A 20021-nucleotide genomic window follows, 5' to 3' on the forward strand; every position below is an offset into this window, starting at 1 on the left:
ATTGCATATATTTAAGATACACAACATGATGTTTTGATATGCATATTCGTTTTGAAATGACTACTACAGTCCAGCTAATTAACATGTCCATCACCTTACATAGTTACCATCAGCCACATTTTTTGAGCTTTAAAATTGTATTCCATGTTGCCTTGTTTTCTGATTATGCCATTTGTATATCTGTCCTTCCTAAGTAGATTGAAAATTTCACGGGGCCGTGATTTGTCTTATATTGAGGCAGCCTTTGGCTATGAGGCCAATCACTGGATGGGAATCAGATGTCTCTAATATTAACCTTCTGAGTGACCGTAAACCATTTATTTGGCCCCACTGGGCCTCAGCTTCAGCATCTATAGATAGGTTAAATTCAATTATCACCAAAGACATTTCTGGATCCAACGTGCTCTAATCCTACTTTGACCTTTGCAGTACTGTGCTTCCTGGTTCCCCTTTCAGTTCTGGCCCCTAAGTAGATTTAAATACACAATTGTTGAGTAAGGGTTGCTAGGGCAAGTGTCTTTATGCTCGTACATTATTAGTTTCCTAATGTAACCTTCTATTTCTCTGTGATATCTAATGGTACCTTTCATTTGTGTAACTTTTTATAGTGTTTAAAGCACAGTCATAAAAATATCATTTAATCCACAAAACAACCCGGATTAAGATAGGTATTATCGTCCTCACTCTTCCAATGTGAAAGTGAAATATTAAGATGTCGTGATTTGCTCAGGGTCATACAAGCAGTAGGATGGCAGAGCCGGGAGTCAAACCCAGGTGTCCTGACTCCACAACCATTGTGCAGGCCACCTCCCTGGTTTTCCAAAATGTGATCCAAGACGTATGATTTCATGAAATGTTACTAGATATGGCTGGAAAGAAAAGGATGCTTTGATGAATTAGATTTGGAAATTGCTAACCTACACCAAGATAACCTGATTACTTTACCATAAGACTTAAAATCCCAAAGAGGCATATGGTTTTCCAAACTTATTTGGCCACAGAAGCCTTTTTTTAAGAAAAAGCTGGTGTCCATGGAACAGTCTTAGAGACATGCTTCACCCAATATGATGAGTGTGTGCTTCATAAATCATTGCTGACTAACAATAATTTTTACTTAAGTGACTGAACACTTTATGTGAGGTTTCTAATTTTATATAGGTGTGTCTTCATATGTAGGGGGAAGAGAGTAAGGAGGAGGGATGTAAAAAATAATCTTTGACTGACATCAGGTTTATAAATAACTAGGAGTCAGTGTACTCAGAAGGTGGGGGCTTCTGTTGAAAGAAGGTAGAACAGCTATTTCAAGCTGACTGAGATTTGCAAGAGTGTTTTAAAACACACTAGGAGGTAAACTCCGAAGTAAACAGCCCTCTTAAGAGTGAGTGATGTCAAGGAGACATTAGTTCTTTTTGTTATTCACTGCTTCCTGTCCCTCAATTTACGGTCTTATTTGTCAAGCCTCACTCAAATGCCACAGCACAAAACAGATACAATAAAATGATGTTTTAAAATCTATCAGTTAACCGTGGACCTTGTTTATACCAGTCACTGAAAGTTCCCGGTTCTTTGGGTTATTTAAAATTTTTGGACTATCATTAACGATTCTGCTTAGATTGTGTCTCGTGTTATTGAAAGGGAGCTGGCCCTGATTCAGGAACTCTGGTAAGGCAGCCAAGACGGGAAACCTGCAGTTCCTAAGAATAGAAGTTACTGTTTACGATAATACTGTACTCTCTGTTTTGGGGGGGAAAAAGTCTTATCAGTGATCAACTAATCCACAGGGGATCATTAGGAGGAAATTGAGGCCCAGAGAGATTGGAAGTCTCTCCTAAGTAGGCAGAGAGAGAGGGTAGGAACTGTATTCATCAGGACACCTTCTGTTGCAACTGAAAGAAGCCCCAATGAAAATGGCTAATGGAAAAAAGAGGGAGGACGGGATGGTTTACCCAACTGGGAAATCCAGAGTCCTAGTTCCAGGGCTACAAATGATGTCATCATCTTTTCCCTCTCTCCTTCCTTCTCTTTCTCTCTCCATTCTTCTCAGCATTCCTTTCTTCTCTCAGCCTCTCCACGCAGTCAGCGAAGATAGCTCCAAAGAAAACCCTTCTTTCCCCCCAAGGACATGGGGGTAGAGCAGAAGTTGTTATCAGAAGGGGTGGGAGAAAAACATTCTGAGCAGCAGAAAAGCAATCACGATCACAGTCCGCCACAGAAGTCGTTAGTTCTTCTGTCAGGGTCACAGAAGTGAGTAGTGTGGGAGAAAAGCACCCTTTCACCAATCAGAAGTCTAGAGATTCGTTTGATTCCAGACCAGTCCAGCTCAGTCCGGGGCTACACTCTAATCCACCCCAGCTTCCGCAGTTTAAGGTTTTCACAGGCAGGATGACCTCCAAGATGCTAGTTAATCTCCATATCAGACACTTTCGCCCACAGCTCCTATGAATCCATGTACTGCTAGACAAAAGCAGAACCTCTCTCTGGCAAAAATGTAACATCTGCAAAGTTTATATTGTTTTCCGAAAACTTAATGTTTCTAAAACCCCAGATTCATCCACACCTTTACAGAAACCCAGGACCATCTCCCTTTCTGATCCTACACACATACACACGTATAGTAAAACAGAAGAGATTTGGGCATCAGCGGTTACACTGAGACTAAAACTTAGTGGATTATTAATTTCCACATATTTGTCTTTCTCTCAATTGTCAAACATTCTCTGAAAAAATAATTTGTTGAACACTTAGTAAAGATGTAAAATTAAATAAAACTCAGACCCTGTCCTCACCACATGAACACAAAGCACTACGAGTTTTCCCTTGTGAAAGGAATGTTAAGGAAGACAGAAGTGGGAAGACACTTGAAGGTAGAAGGGAACCTCTAGGGCAGGCCTGGTTGGTGCAAGTGGTTAAGTGTGCACACTCTGCTTCGGTGGCCTGGGGTTCGCAGGTTTGGATCCCAGGCGTGCACTGACACACTGCTTGTCAAGCCATGCTGTGGTGGCGTCCCATATAAAGTGGAGGAAGGTGGGCATGGATGTAAGCTCAGGGCAGATCTTCCTCAGCAAAAAAAAAAAAAAAAAGAGGAGGATTGGCATTGGATGTTAGCTCAGGACTGAGCTTCCTCACACACAAAAAAAGGGAACCTCTAGGTTCCCCTCAACTGGGGGCTGGCCACGAGCTGCTCTGCTCTTGAGCCTCAGAGCACATTGCAGAAGAGGCCCCCATTCCTTACCTCCAACCCCTGTCTACCCATCCCTCAGCCCCAAGACTCACAGATGCCAAGGATCCAGAAGGTCAGCCCCCTCCCTTTTTTTTTCTTTTCTCTCCTTCAAGCTTTTATTTGTTCATTCATTTATTGATTGATTCTTTCATCCAAAGAGCACCCAATGACTGCTTACAATGCTCCCCTTACTCTGCACTTTCCCCTCTCTCTGGTTCCTTGAAGCCCTCCTGAGTGAGCAATGTAGAGTTTCTATTGCCTTAAGCCCAACAGTCCTCAGATGGGAAAAGCAGCTGAGATAGGAAAAGGGGAGGAGGGACTGAATCTAGTTAAAGTCCAGGGAACCCAGGACAAGGCAAGGGAATCCAGACTGTCAGAATCTGCCCTTTATTATTACAAAATGACAATGTCTTTATATACCCACATGTACGTGTGCATAAGATAAGGGAGGGAGGTCTTTCACACAGTGTATGGTATCTAGAGGACTTTGGGCATTCATGATTCTAAACAAATATAGATACCAAGAGAAAAACTGTAAAATCAGTGTGGTTATTTAATAAAGTATGGCTTAATGACAAGATTATACTGGGAATCTGAAGGCTTGAGGTTTAGTCTTAGCTTTTTGTGACCTTGGATAAGTCACTTCAATAGGCCTTACTTTTTTTGTTTTTTGCTGAAGAAGATGATTCGCCCTGAGCTAACATCTGCTGCCAATCTTCCTTTTTTTTGTGTGTGAGCCGCCACCACAGCATGGCCACTGACAAATGAGTGCTATATGTCCACGCCCGGGAGACGAACCCGGGCCACCGAAGTGGAGTGCGCCAAACTTAACCACTAGGCCACTGGGGCTGGCCCAGGCCTTACATTCTTCATTTATGACAAAGGGGACTGACCTAGTTGTGCCCTAAAGACCCTCCCAAATCTAATATTCTATGATTATATACAAAACAATACTAATCTTTTTTTTTTTTTTGTGAGGAAGATCAGCCCTGAGCTAACATCCATGCCAATCCTCCTCGTTTTTTTTTTGCTGAGGAAGACTGGCCCTGAGCTAACATCTATTGCCAATCCTCCTCCTTTTTTTCCCTTTTTCTCCCCAAAGCCCCAGTAGATAGTCGTATGTCATAGTTGCACATCCTTCTAGTTGCTGTATGTGGGACGCCGCCTCAACATGGCCGGACAAGCTATGCAATGGTGCGTGTCAGGGATCCAAACACGGGCTGCCAGTAGCGGAGCACGCACACTTAACCGCTAAGCCACAGGGCCGGTCCCAAAAACAATACTAATCTTGATAATTTGGGATCATAACCAATTTCATACAACTTGGTTAATGTTGTAAATTTTAGGTACAACAGTAAATTCTTACGTATACACACAGTGCATTAACTATGAACACAGTTAATGCTGTGTTCATAGATTCATGGTATGTAAACAGACATGCTTATCAGAAACCTACAAAGAAATAGATAGATAAATAGATAGATAGATAGATAGGCAGACAGAGGGATAGAAAGAAATAGGACAAACGTTGGTCATAGCTCACGTTTTGGGCACTCTGTTTAGGTCAATATTTTTGAAGATGAGACTAGGGATCCCAGTTGGTGGGAGAATCTATATCTCCCAAAATGGGTCCCAAGGGACTCTCTCAACCTAGAGGGCAGGAGAAACCAGGTGAAAGGAAGCTGGATTTTCTGAGGTTACTATAGAGCAGATCCTTAGCAATTTCTCAGCCATATCGATATGCCTGCAGCTGTCCTAAACTTTCCCAGGTCTCAGCCATAGATGGTCAGAATCACATTCCTTATACTCTCTCCATTTACCCACTTACAAAGTAGCTGGCACTTACCTAACAAAGTATTTATCACATAACAGATAAATGCTTGTTAAATAAATGAATGGAATTTGGCACTGTGCCAATTATCATTTTGTTCACAAATAATTCTCTGCATCTGGAGTATTCTTTCAAATAGGTCAGCTCCCACCAAGGAGTTGCAATTATTAAGGAAATGAAACTGCTTGACAAGTGGCACTTAAAAGATCTCCATTTTGCTTTCCAGCCAGCACTTCTCTTATGAAATGTCCAAAGAAGAGAGGACGAAATGAAAGATTTCATGTTACTTCGGTAACATAACACGCCCAGACGTTTTCATACAGTGAGTCTACAACTTAAGACCACTCTGGATATATTGATCTGACAAATGAGATTTCCCTGCTGCTGTTATGGACTGAATAGTGTCCCCACCAAAAATTATAATGTTGAAGTTCTAACCGTCAGTACCTCAGAATGTGTCTGTATTTGGAGATAGAATCTTTAAAGAGGTAATTAAGTTAAAACAAAGTCATTAGGGTGGGCTCTAATCCAATACGACTGATGTCATTATAAGAAGAAGAAATTTGGACACAGATGTACAAAGAGGGAAGACCATGTGAAGACAGAGGGAGAAGACGGCCATCTACAAGCCAAGGAGAGAGGCTTCAGAAGAAAATAATTTGGCTGACACCCTGGTCTCAGGATGACACCCTCGCCTACAGAAATGTGAGGAAATAAATTTCTGCTATCATTTGCTGCCCTTTTAGGTAGTTAATTGGCCTACATAATTAGAGCTCTACTATTAGAATATCATTCTTGAAAAACAAAGGAAAATTTATCCCTTTGGGATAAGGCTCTCCAAGATCTAGGTATCTGTTTTGATTTTTATTTTTTTTAATTTTTTTATTTTATTTTATTTTTTTCCCCCAAAGCCCCAGCGGATAGTTGTAGGTCATAGCTGCACATCCTTCTAGTTGCTGTATGTGGGACACAGCCTCAGCATGGCCGGAGAAGCGGTGCGTCGGTGCGTGCCCCGGATCGAACCCGGGCCGCCAGCAGCAGAGTGCGCGCACTTAACCGCTAAGCCACGGGGCCGGCGCTAGGCATCTGTTTTTAAATGAAAGTTCTGTGAGAGAGTTATTAAACCATTATCAGTCTTTAATACATTAGCATGAATTAAGTATTAGAGATTAGCAAACCAGACTTCTAACAAGGTGAAGGAAACAAAATGAGGAAGTGTTGACAAGTATGTAACTTTCTTACACTTTAGAGTAGGCAATAATTTTCTAGGACACTTGTTTGAAATGCAGATTCCTGGCCACCAGCCTAGAATTCTGCTTTAGTAGGTCTAGGGTAGGTCCAGGAATTTGCCTTTGAACAAGTACTGGAGGAGTTTCTTATGTTTTAAATCTTTTTTGTGTGTGTGGGGAAGATCAGCCCTGAGCTAACATCCACGCCAATCCTCCTCTTTTTGCTGAGGAAGACCGGCCCTGGGCTAACATCTGTGCCCATCCTCCTCCACTTTATATAGGACACTGCCACAGCATGGCCTGACAAGCAGTGTGTCAGTATGCGCCTGGGATCCGAACCCGGGCCGCCAGTAGTGGAGCTCGCACACTTAACCGCTATGCCACGGGGCTGGCCCTTCTTATGTTTTAAATCTTGTCATCTATACTTTTGAGAAACGCTGACCTACATGATGCCTCTCTGGTTCTCCATCGCGTATCTCTATCTCAGGCCTTTCAAAGATGGATCTCCTAAAAGCCTCACTTGGTCATCTAGAGACATCCTATGTCTAAAGGGTGCTAGACCCTACGTCAAGAGGGTGCTCTGAGCCAGATGCAGAATCTGGGTCCGGTTCTGCCTGGAGAAGCTTGGCCCAAGGTTATCTATTTGGAGAAACAAGCATTTGGAGGAGTGAGGATTTGAAGAGACCAGAAAGGGAGGGTAAATGAATGCCAGCAATTATTTCTTTTAGGTGAGTCTTGCTTTATAGACAATTACTCTTCATTCTACTTATTCTTTTCTGAAAGGTACAATATATTAAAAATATCTTTTTGAATACCATGTCTACTCAGGCAAGAGAAACAAAAGAAAAAATAAGCAAATGGGATTACATCAGACTAAAAAGCTTCTGCAAGGCAAAGGAAACCATGAACAAAATGAAAAGACAACCCACCAACTGGGAGAAAATATTTGCAAATCATATATCCGACAACGGGTTAATCTCCAAAATGTGTAAAGAACTCATACAGCTCAGCAACAAAAAAAACAAACAACCCATGGGCTGCCTCCATGGCTTAGAGGTTAAGTGCGCGCACTCCGCTGCTGGCAGCCTGAGTTCGGATCCCGGGCGTGCACTGACGCACCGCTTCTCCAGCCGTGCTGAGGCCACGTCCCACATACAGCAACTAGAAGGATGTGCAACTATGACATAAAACTATCTACTGGGGCTTTGGGGGGAAAAAAAAAAACCCGATCAAAAAATGGGCAGAGGATATGAACAGGCATTTTTCCAAAGAAGATATACAGATGGCCAACAGGCACATGAAAAGATGTTCAACATCACTAATTCTTAGGGAAATGCAAATCAAAACTATAGTGAGATATCACCTCACACCTATCAGAATGGCTATAATTAACAAGACAAAAAATAACAGATGTTGTAGAGGATGTGGAGAAAAGAGAACCCTCATACACTGTTAGTTGGAATGCAAACTGGTGCAGCCACTATGGAAAACAGTATGGCGATTTCTCAAAAAATTAAAAATAGAAATACCACAGGATCCAGCTATCCCACTACTGGGTATTTATCCAAAGAACATGAAAATCAACAATTCAAAGAGATTTATTCACCCTTATGTTCATCGCAACATTATTCACAATAGCCAAGACGAGGAAACTACCCACGTGCCCATCAATGGATGAACGGATAAAGAAGATGTGGTATTTACACACAATGGAATACTACTCAGCCATAAAAAAAAGACAACATCGTGCCATTTGCAACAACATGGATAAACCTTGAGGGTATTATGCTAAGCAAAATAAGCCAGACAGAGAAAGACAAACACTGTATGATTTCACTCATATATAGAAGATAAACAAATACATGGATAAAGAGAACAGATTAGTGGTTACCAGAGGGGAAGAGGGTAGGGGGGAGGGCAAAATGAGTAAAGGGGTACACATGTATGGTGGTAAATAAAAATTAGACTATTTGTGGTGAGCACAATGCAGTCTATACAGAAACTGATATGTTATAATGTACACCTGAAATTACACAATGTTATAAGCCAATATGACCACAATAAAATAATTAAATTTTAAAAAGTATCTTTTTTGTGTGTGTGTGAGGGAGATCAGCCCTGAGCTAACATCTGTGCCAATCCTCCTCTTTTTGCTGAGGATGATCTGTGCCCATCTTCTTCCACTTTATATGGGACTCATCTTATCAATAAAATGGAGAAGTTATCACACACTAGAATATGAATTTTGATGAGGAAAAAAATATTGGAAATATAAAAACCAACTGAAAGGAAAAGCAGTAGAGAAACATAGCTATCATTGTAGATATCCTTTAGTACGTGACACAGATATATTCCTGAAACTTTGATTATGAAGCAGATTCTGCACAGAGAATTTGCTTTTCCTAGGAATACTGAAAAATGCAAAACAATTTAAGTATAAACTTTGCAATAGCCTCTTCATATCCAATCTCTAAGCACCTAGTCTATCATTCTACATCCCATGGGCTGGTGTCTTAAAATCCTCATAATCACTCTCTTCCTTAAAACCTGATATCACGTCTTGAGTCATTAAAAATGTTTGTGATGACACACAAGACTGTTGCTAGGCCGGGCATCAGGTGACTAGAACAGGTGCTTTGCCACCCTTCTGTCAATGCCTTCAGGCTGAAGATCAGTCCAACGGACTATTCCTTTGCCTTCCCTGTGCTCTGATTTCTTCCGCCCAAATTCACCAACTCAAAAATACTGTGTTTTTCACATTTCCCTCTTCCTTCTTTCTACTTTGAAAGTGATTAAAAAAAAAAAAGACCTATCCCCCTTCCTGCAAAAACTATTCTTCAACAGAGTTGCTAGTCAAAAGAGTACACCTTCCTTTCCTTCCTACCCTCAGCTTTCTTGGTTTCTATCTAACTTTTCTCTCAATACCCCAATTTCCAGAGCTCAAAGCCATGTGTGGCTACTACTAGTGGCTACTATTTTCGACAGTACGGCTCTATAGATTCAAGCAGAGTAATTTATTATTTATGGACTCTTGAGCCCAAGTTCATGAATGACAGCCATAACCAGGGAATGTTGGGTCCAGGTAAGAGCCTACCCTTTGGGGTTGGTCACCCCAGCTTAGAAAGACATTTGAGACTGTAAGTTCCGTGAGAGTAGAGCCTTTGTTCCATTCTTGACTGTACATCCAAAAGAAGGGCAGAACAGGAGCTCAATAATATTTTCAGAATGACAACATCAATGAATGTCCACCAAACAAAGACTGTTCTCATTGTACCCATTCCTCTGAACACTTGGGAGAAAAGGCATGACATAAATTCCAGATACCAGTGGCCATCATCATGCATTTGGCCTCTCTGGTCCACAAAGGAGTCTTTCTCCAACTGAGTTACCTTTCCAGGACCTCCAGGAAATTCTTCCGATTCTCATCAGCCTTAGCCAAAAGCATGAGTGTGAGTATAGACCTGGAAAATCTTTCAAAGCTGCGATTTTAAAGCCAGCTGCTGAGGAGAATCATGGGAGTGGCACAACTTCCAAAATCCAAGGTTAATAGGCTGTGAATTGCCACTTGCTTTGCTCATTGTCTGAGCTTCAGCAGTTCCTTTAACCCACTGTCATTCAGCTTGGGGAGAAGAAAGTGGGAAAAGTACCAGCTGTGAGGGGCAGCTGACAACAATGCTCTCTCCTCCCCTCGCCCCCACCCCTCCCAACCCACTTGCCCCCCAAAAGCACCAGGCATTCATTTATACAGTAGATGTTTATACAGCCAACCCAATGCAAATTCAAATTTATTTCCAAGTCATTAGGGCCAATTACTCACCTTTGGGCCCTGTAATATCATTTGTTCCCTGCCAAACTGATTGTTTTTCTTGTCGCAAATATGATAAATCTTGCATAGTGCTGTTTAATCATGTTTAAACTGATTCGGATTGTTGTAGGGTTGGGATGAATGAATGAATGGACTGAGTCATGAGGTGTAGATCTCATTGATGATTCTTTTAATTCCAGAATAATTCAATCCTATCGAGGATAACTGGTTCACTTGGAAGGCGCTAGTATGAATATACTATTTATTGCCTTTAATTTGGTCAAGACTTGAAAGAATGCAAATATTTTCTTTTGCCTTTATTTTTGCCATTAAGGATTCAATTTTCTTTCTTCTCCAGCTTTCACAGATGTATTGAATTACACTCTGAGTATAACTGTGCTAGGATTTGAGGACTGGAGGAGGTTAGAAAAACAATGATGAAATAGTCCCTGTCCTATGGGAGATTGCAGTCTCCTTGAAAAAAAGATGAAGACATAGGAAAAAAAGTACCAACAGAAAACTCAATAATGTCCATGATTAGCCTCCAAAATGGTCCAGGCCAGTGATTCTCCACTTGTGCCCCCCAGAGCAGCAGGATCAGAAACCTCTGGGCTTATTAGAAATGCAAATGCTTGGGTTCTTCCCCAGACCCACTGAAGGAGAAACTTAGGGGCAGGGTCCAGTGATCTGTGTTTGAACCAGCCCTCTAGGGAGTCGTGATGCTTACCCAGTTTGAGAACCTCTGGTGTAGAAGGTCTAGTTCATAGAAGGTTGGGAGAGTGATGGGGAAACTGGAAAGGAACATGAACTGAGTTTAGCCTGACAGTTCCTCCTTTGATTTCAATTTCCCAAATTACTTAGTGAATCTCTGCATAAATAATCTCTTTACAACTATAGTTTTTTTTAAATCACTTGTGTTAATAGGCGTTTATTTGTGATTGTCTTAGCTCCCTTCATTAAGATGTAACTTGAACCTTCAGGAGAACAGGACTCTTTGGAAACTATAATCCAGGAAGGTTAAGAAAAACTTTCTTCCAAAAGGTTCTGGACCTACCTCAATAACTTTTGCTGCTTGTTCTTTTGTTTGAAATTCCACAAAGGCAAATCCTTTTGGACCTCCAGTAGACTTTATAATGTGGTAGACTTATATAAACAACATTGCCACATTTCCCAAATACTCTTTCAATCCAGCTGTGATGAACATTTTTGGGAAGTAATTCCTATGACAAATTAGAAGCAGTATTAAATATGTATGGATTCTTACTCAGAAGGTCAATAAATTTTTACTTGAATATTAAAACAAAACAAAACAAAACAAGTAAACTCCATGAAGACAGGACCGTCATTTCTACTTCCTTCCTAACTCTTGACATTATGCTGAAGATAAATGTCTAATATGTTTCTTGCTGGGTTTTATGTTTCCATGATTTTATGTTTTTCTACGATGTGTTAAATTTACATTAAAGGCCTGTAATGTGCCTGATATTGATATTGAAGGGAGTAAAAAGTCGTGTAAGAAACGACCCTTGCCCTTAGAGTCTAGTTGGAACGAAAATATATCTTCAGGAAAAATTAAATACAACTAAATTATTTAGATTAGGTTATTTAGATTAGCTTAACAAATGCCATAGAATCAGAAAAGGAGAGAGATCCAGCAGGTGAGGCTTCCAGGAAGGGGCGGGGCTTGAGCAGGAATTTCAAAAAAGACTGAGAGGTTTAGCTGGGTCCAGAACAATGGGGAAAGGGAGAGGAGGACTGAAACAAAGGCGCTGGGGGGCCTGGAGCAAGATATGTACATATTCAAGGAGCTTCAGGGTAACAGCCCTGCTACAGAGGACCCCATGAAGTGAGGAGTGGGTTGCAGTAGAGAAGGGGGGGTATGTCTGGAGAGCCGTGAATGACAAATTCACTTAGAACTTATCCCCTAAGTGTGTGCTTCATTTTGTTTTATTTTGTTTTGAGGGCAGGGCAGTTAACAAAGAGTAGACTGAGAGCCTTGTGCAGAAGGAATTGGAGGTAGGGAGGAAGAGATGAAAAGAATACTTGGAAAAAGGCTCTTGTAGTAGACTCAGTCATTTGACCCCATTTAGGGAGTGCTAACTCTGTCCTGAGATAGAAGAGTTAGTCTTCCCTGAAGGAGCTCAGAGTCTAGTGACGGGAGACAGAATATTCTAATGCAGTGCCATGAACACTACCATAGAAGAGTTGGGAATTCCCATCCTGGGCTATCAGGGAAGGCTTCCCAGAGGAAGAGACACCAGAAGGACTAAGTTGAAGGACTAAGCAGAGTTAGCCAGGTGCCGAAGTGGGGTAACGACAATCCAGACAGGAACAGCAGGCACAGAGGCACTGAAGCAAGAGAGAGAGAGGGGGCGTTGCAGGAACTGCAAGCAGATTGGTTGGCTTAGGGCAAAGGCTGGATGTGAGCAAGTGACCAGAGGTGAGTTTTGGAGAGAAGGGCGGGAGTGACATCACGAAGTGTGTACAGGAGAGAAGACTGGGGCATATTTAGAAGGTGTTCGAGAGTGTGACATGACCAGGAGAGCAGTTTGAAGAGAGCACTCTGATGGGAGTCTGAAAGCAGAGAAAGTGCTAGCAGGGCATGTAGAGGGGTGAAAGGTGAAAGACCAGACCATGGGGGAGAGGAGGACTGTGGGAATGTCACAAAGCTTTGGAGTAGAAGAACCAGCAGGACTTGGTGACAATGGTTATGGGGGACAAGGGACTGGGAAGGGTCAACATAAAAAATTTCAGTTTTTTGAGCTTGGGCAGCTCAGAGAATGCTGTTACTGTTGAGAGAAATAGGGAAGTTAGGAGGGGAAACCGGTTTCTGGAGGGGAAACTGGGGGTGGGGGAAAGACGATTTTTTCAGTTTTGGATACGTTAGGTTTTTTCTCTTGAGCTGCTTTGTTTGGTTTCTACAGTTGTTCTTTCTTCCCTTAAAACCTAGTTTCGGTGCTTAGAGGAAAAAAAAAGAGCCCAGTTTTGTATCTTGCACAAGATCTAGGTGCATCTATTTATACAATCTGAAGTTACCCAAGAGCCTAAGGGATCAATAAACAACTGAGTTGTTCCAGATTTTTACGAAACAAAGTGCCAAGGTGAAGAGGTGCACCGAGAGAGGCTGTTCCACCCAGTGTTTCGTTCTTGTCATCCCTGGCTGCAGGTGAAGGGAGACTTGGGAGCCTCATTTGGTTGGCTAGACTTTTGTTTTCCTGAGGAGTCCTTGCTCCAAGAATCAGGGCTTCCAGATGGACCTGTCTGACTAGAATCACAGGTCTCTCATCCCAGACCATCCTGGCTCAGCTTCCTGAAGATAAAGCTTTCTAAACGGATTCCTCGTCTCTGGGGACAGGAACTAAGGTTTCTGCAGCCTCGTAGACATTCATGTACCTCAAGTATTTCAGAGTCCTGTTCCAGCTGGTGGCTGGGGCTACCTGTCAGACAGAAAATAGGTCAGCCTGACTCTCCTGATCGCTGAAGTGGAGAAAGTCTCATGGTGAGGGGTCAGGGCAGCACAGAACAGCCTGACCCTGGCTCCTCTCCATGGGGGCTAGAGGGGAATTGGGTTGCAATGGGGCCATCTGACCTCTCTGCTTCCCCACCAATTTTTTCAAGCTACCAGCCATGCTGTCTCCTTGACTCTCATAAATATGCAGAGTGGCCTCTTTAAGTACAAAATGTTTAACTTGGATTTCTTAGAGTCAAGCTAACTTTCGTTAGTAGGACTGAAGTATTGCTGAAAGATAAAATGATTTAGGAATAAGAATGACTTTCTTAGGTTGGGATTTGACGGAACTAGGGGCAGCTGCTCTGAAATCAAGGAGGAACCCTGGTGTCATTCTTGACTCTTCTCTTCCACCCTTCTCCTGGCCACAACTGCCAATCAGCCACCAGATTCTTCGTCCTGTAAAGCACCTTCCAACCCGTCTACTTCTATCTTCACCACTGGCCTAGAGCTGCAACTCTTGCCTGTTCCACTGTAATACCCTCCACATTGGCCTTCCTGCTTACACTCCTGCCTGGCTACAGCCCATTCTCTGCAGTGAGGAGAGATTGGTCTTCCCACAATGCAAGTCTGGTTCTAGCCTGTGGTGGATTGTCTGTGAAGGTGGCCGCCAATGGTTACTCCCATCCCTACATGAAGAGGTGGAATCTATTTCCCTGCCTCTTGAATCTGGGCCTTATGACTTGCTTTTACCAAGAGAATATGGTGGCAGAAGTGATATTCTGGGACTTCTAAACCCAGGGATTAAGAGCCCAGCTTCTTTATTCCCTCTGTTGGGAATCAGCTGCCATGGAAAGTAGTTAGGGCCAGATTACTAGATAAGAGACCAGATAAGAGGACCAGCCGGCCCCCACATGTTGCAACCCCAGATAAGTGAGTGAGGCCATATGAACATTCTAGCCCGAGCGATCTCGGATTCTCCAGTCCAGCCAACGCCACATGGAACAAAGAAGAACCAGAATCACAAGCAGATAAATGGCTGCTGTTGTCCTAAGCCGCTAAGTTTTGGCAAGGTTTGTTACACAGTCATAGATAGTTGAAATGTCCTAGTCTTAAAGTCAACCTTCCTTAAAATGGTGCTGACCCAACCTTTACATCTCCAGGCTCACCTCTCACCATTCCACCTTGTCTTCCACTCTAGGTCTTTGTACACTTATATCACGTCTCTCACCTCCTCCTTAGTCCCACCTAGTCATTATCAGCTTCCTTCTTCCAGGAAACATCTCTTCTTCCAGGAAATCTTTGATTGCACAAGACAGGGTTGGGGACCTTATCAAGGCTTTCTGTTGCACCTGTACTTATTTTACTGTAGCATTTAGCAGGACATATTGTAAAGGCCTGGTTACTTATTTGTCTCCAACATTGTACTTTTAACTCCATGAAGGTGGAGACTATCTGACCCCTTTTTTTTTTCTTTTATTTGTGAGGAAGATCAGCCCTGAGCTAACACCCATGCTAATCCTCCTCTTTTTGCTGAGGAAGACCGGCTCTGAGCTAACATCTATTGCCAATCCCCCTTCTTTATTTTCCCCAAAGCCCCAGTAGATAGTTGTATGTCATAGTTGCACATCCTTCTAGTTGCTGTATGTGGGACGCGGCCTCAGCAGGGCCGGAAAAGTGGTGGGTCGCTGTGCGCCCAGGATCCAAACCCGGGCCACCAGTAGCGGAGCACGCGCACTTAACTGCTAAGTCATGGGGCCGGCCCTATCTGCCCTTTTTAAATAAGTGTATCCCTTATTCCTAGCACAATCTGGCACAGTATGTGCTATTTAATGTTTGATGAATGAATGAATGAATGGGGTCAATAATGGGTTAGAACTATGAAATATTCTTTTTAGACTTAATCATTTTACCCTTATCTTATATCATCATCCCTAGCACATATTATCTTCAAAATGCTGTGTTCCATATTTTCTGCATCTTAAATTTCTCCTCTCTATCTCAGCTCTTTCTAAAGGGACCATATCTGGTGTTCATTATGATGAGTCTTGGGGATACAATGAAACCTTAAAGTGATGAAGTGTCAGAGATTAAAGTACAGTTTTAATTTTTGAAAATTTAGTAAGCCAACTTATGACAATCTACATCTGTAACTCTTTATCAACTCCAATATTAAAAACTCCCAAGCAACCCAAGTGTTTGTCCACATTGGGTAAAAAAAAAATCCCTTGCTTTTGTAAACGTTTTTACTTTCTCAGAGGGGATTCCATATCTGTTATCCATTTGCTCCTCTCCACAGCTCTGTCTGTGAGATGAATAGAAGAGGTAGTGGTGATATATTTCTATTTTACAGCTTTGGAAGCAGAGGTTGTATGGGCTTTCAGGGCCAAATAGCTGGTTAGTGATACAAGAGAGATAGCATCCATTCTGCTGATGACTAACTAGCCTGCTGTTTTCGGCTATATGGTCTCTGTGACAATAGCAGGAAAGTCTAATTTACTGAATATTGTATTGGACATTTGTATTTTTCTTTATAGTATTTATTTATTAAGATTTTCTTTCCAGGGCTGGCCCTGTGGCTTAGTGGTTAAGTGCGTGCGCTCCGCTGCTCGCGGCCCAGGTTCGGATCCCGGGCGCGCACCGACGCACCGCCTCTCCGGCCATGCTGAGGCCGCGTCCCACATGCAGCAAATTGAAGGATGTGCACCTATGACATACAACTATCTACTGGGGCTTTGGGGGATAAATAAATAAATAAATAAATAAATAAATAAATAAATAAAATTATTAAAAAAAAAAGATTTTCTTTCCATTCTTTTTTTTTAAATTTAACTTTTAATTATGGAAAATTTTAAACATACAGATAATATAAGCATGTATAATAGTATGACAAACTCTCATATACCACTCCCAATTTCCACAATTACCAGTATTTTGACATTCTCGTTTCATCTATCCCCTCATTACTCTCGTTTATTTTTATTTATTTATTTTTATTTTTTATTTATTTTTTTTGTGACGAAATTAGCCTTGAGCTAACACCTGTTGCCAATCCTCCTCTTTTTGTTGAGGAAGACTGACCCTGGGCTAACATCCATGCCCATCTTCCTCTACTCTACATGGGATGCCACCACAGCATGGCTCGATAAGTGGTGCGTTGGTCCGCGCCCAGGGCCCAAATCCATGAACCTCGGGCAGCCATAGCGGAGCATGTGAACTTAGCCACTACACCACTGGGCCGGTCTCTCATTATTTTTTTCTAGAGTAGTTAAAGATAAATCCAGACATCATTCCATTTTACCAAAAATGCTTCATTATATGTCTAACATATGTCTAATAGATAAGGGGCCTTTTTTCTCTGTCTAAAACATAACCATCATACTATTCCACACTGACCAAAATCAGCAATAATGCTTTAACATCATCTAATAACATGATCTAATGTGCTGTCTATATTTCCAGGATTGTCTTTTGCAGTTGGTTCATTGAAATCAGAATCTAAACAAATTCCACACACTGTTTTTGGTTGATGTGTCTTTTAATCTCCTATTTTTCCATGTTTTTTTTGGTCAAAGAAACCAGTTTGCTTCTCCAGTGGAAATCCCCAAGATTTGGCCAACTGCATCCTCATGGACATAAAAAACTATATTTCGCTGGCCCCGTGGCGGAGCGGTTAGGTGCGCGTGCTCCGTTGCTGGTGGCCTGGGTTCAGATCTCAGGCGCGCCCGAGGCACTGCTTGTCAGGCCATGCTGTGGTGGCGTCCCATATAAAGTGGAGGAAGATGAGCACGGATGTTAGCCCTGGGCCAGTCTTCCTCAGCAAAAACAGAGGAGGATTGGCATGGATGTTAGCTCAGGGCTGATCTTCCTCACACACACACACACAAAAAATATATTTCTATATAATGTATTACATGTAATTCATTCATACAAATTACATATATTGGAACACTTTATGAACGCTCTATTACAAATATTAATACTTCCACATTCAGTAAATCTTTATTGACTATCTCCTCTGTACAGTCTCCTCTTTCTAATCTCTCAGTTATTGGGTAACATCTGCTATGCAAGAAGCCTTGGTCAGATCTTTGCCTTCTTGTTTCCTCTATTTCCACATCATAGATTTGGCCATAAACCCTGTCTAACCAACTCAGACCTACCACTTTTTCTTACTTAGTTTCTACCATCAGAACTCTAAGAGCTTCTCAACTCAGTTTAAATTCCCACAGTGCACTCCAGCTAGACTGTAAACTTTGTGTAAGCTTTATGATACCTTGTCTGTTTGTTTACCAAATGGTTCGATAAAGATATCCTTAGTACTTAGCATATTCTCCTACATACAATAGGTACTCAATAGATATTTGTTGAATATGAGTGAACATATGGGCTTCTTACCTTCAACAGTTATTTCTTACCCAACCAGAACACTTAAATTAGATTAATCTTCCTAAAACATCAGCATTCCTCTCTCTCTACTGAGTACATTCTACGTTTAGTGGTGAGCTAGAACCTGCTCATATTGCTTCACAAGAGCCAACTGTTAAATTTTAAGAATTTTATGAGCTGGTTAACATCACATTGGTAGTTTGAAATTGTCCGTGATAGGAGTATTGACACCACAGAAATTGGCAAATGCTACAAATTAGGGCTTTCTTTCTCTTCTTTAGAAAGCACACTGTTAAACACAGTATCAGCCTCTGTTTGGTGCTGTACTACACAAAACCTACATTAGCTCTGATAAAGGAATGAAAAGCAATAGGATATATTGGAGTATATGAGGAAGCCATTTGGTTTAAAACTAATTCGGCCTGATCCTGTTATTCCAAAAGGGCCTGACGTGGCCTATGTACAACGCATATTGTACGTCTGCTTTAAACATTTACAATGTCCCAAAGACAAGAATGATGCCCTTAAAGATAGGGCTGTAGCTTGCCCCCATCTTGGCATTTCCTTAAGGATAAGCATCTCTTCCTGGAAACTAAGGATTAATCACCGACCTGCTGTGCTCACCCTGTGACCACTGACCTGCTGCCCACTGACCTGCTGTGCCAGCTAAGCATCTCGTGACAGTAGTAAAAGGGACATTCCTATCATACGTGATGTATGCCCTTTGTTCCAAGACGGTATATGACCACTCTGTACACCCCACTTCTTTGGTGCCCTTCCTTCCTTGGGGAAAGAAGGCCCTGGGCTATAGTCCTCAGACGTGGCTCATAATAAACTCACTCCAATTTTGATTTATAGATTGATTACGGATTATTTGCGTCGACGGCTCCCACTCTCTTCTGTGAATGCAGAAAATGTTCAGCTTGGTCTTGGAGTCCCTCTGTTATTTGGACTCATCTCATACATCCAAAATTTTTTTCTATGCCTCTGCACATGAACCATCCCAATAATTTGACTGTCCTCCCTGCTCCATACCCCAACAACTTGCCATCTTCTATTTAACTCTAAGCTGCTGCTGCTTTTTTTTTCCTTTGGTGAGGGAAGATTGGCCCTGAGCTAACGTCTGTGCCCATCTTCCTCTATTTTGTATGTGGGACGCCACCACAGCACGGCTTGATGAATGGTGCATATGTCCACACCCAGGATCCGAACCCATGAACCCTGGGCTGCCGAAGCAGAGCATGCAAACTTAACCACTATGCCACTGGGCCAGCCCCAACTCTAAGCTTCTTTAGAGCAGGTATTCACCTTTGAAGACCAGTTCTCAGCACAATGCTTGGAATATAGCAACAATAACTCACATTAATTGAACACATAGTGTGTGCCTGGCTTTTTACTTTAATCCTCATCATAAGTGTATGAGTTAGGTACCATTGTCCCCATTTTACAAATGAGGAAACTGAAGCACAGAGATGTTTTCCCTTCAAAACCTTTTCATCCCCATGGGGCCAGCCTGGTGGCATAGTGGTTAAATTCACGCACTCTGCTTCAGTGGCCCGGGGTTCACAGTTTTGGATCCCAGGCACTGACCTACACACTACTCATTAAGCCATGCTGTGGCTGCCTCCCACATAAAAAATAGAGGAAGATGGGCACAGATGTTAGCTCAGGGCTAATCTTCCTCAGCAAAAAGAGGAGGATTGGCAACAGATGTTAGCTCAGGGGCCAATCTTCCTCACAAAAAACACAAAAAACAAAAAACAAAAAACTTTTCATCCCCTAACCTCCACCTTGGTAAATGTCACCACCTTCCACTCAGTTATTCAAGACATTACAATTGATTCCTCTTTTCTTAGTCCCCCAACAGCCAATCCATCATCAGGTCCTGTGGTCTCCACTACCAAAATACACCCTGGATCAGAATCTGTCCACTTCTTTCAATGCCTGTTGCTATTATCCTAGTTTAAGCTACCATCACCTTTTACCTGAATTACTGGTTTCCCTACTGGCACTCCCCCCTTTATCTATTCTTCAACTGATGGTCAAAGGGGTCTTCTAAAAATGTAAGTTATGGGGCCGGCCCCGTGGCTTAGCGGTTA

Source organism: Diceros bicornis, chromosome 14 (assembly GCF_020826845.1).
Source record: "Diceros bicornis minor isolate mBicDic1 chromosome 14, mDicBic1.mat.cur, whole genome shotgun sequence".
Taxonomy (NCBI): Eukaryota; Metazoa; Chordata; class Mammalia; order Perissodactyla; family Rhinocerotidae; genus Diceros; species Diceros bicornis.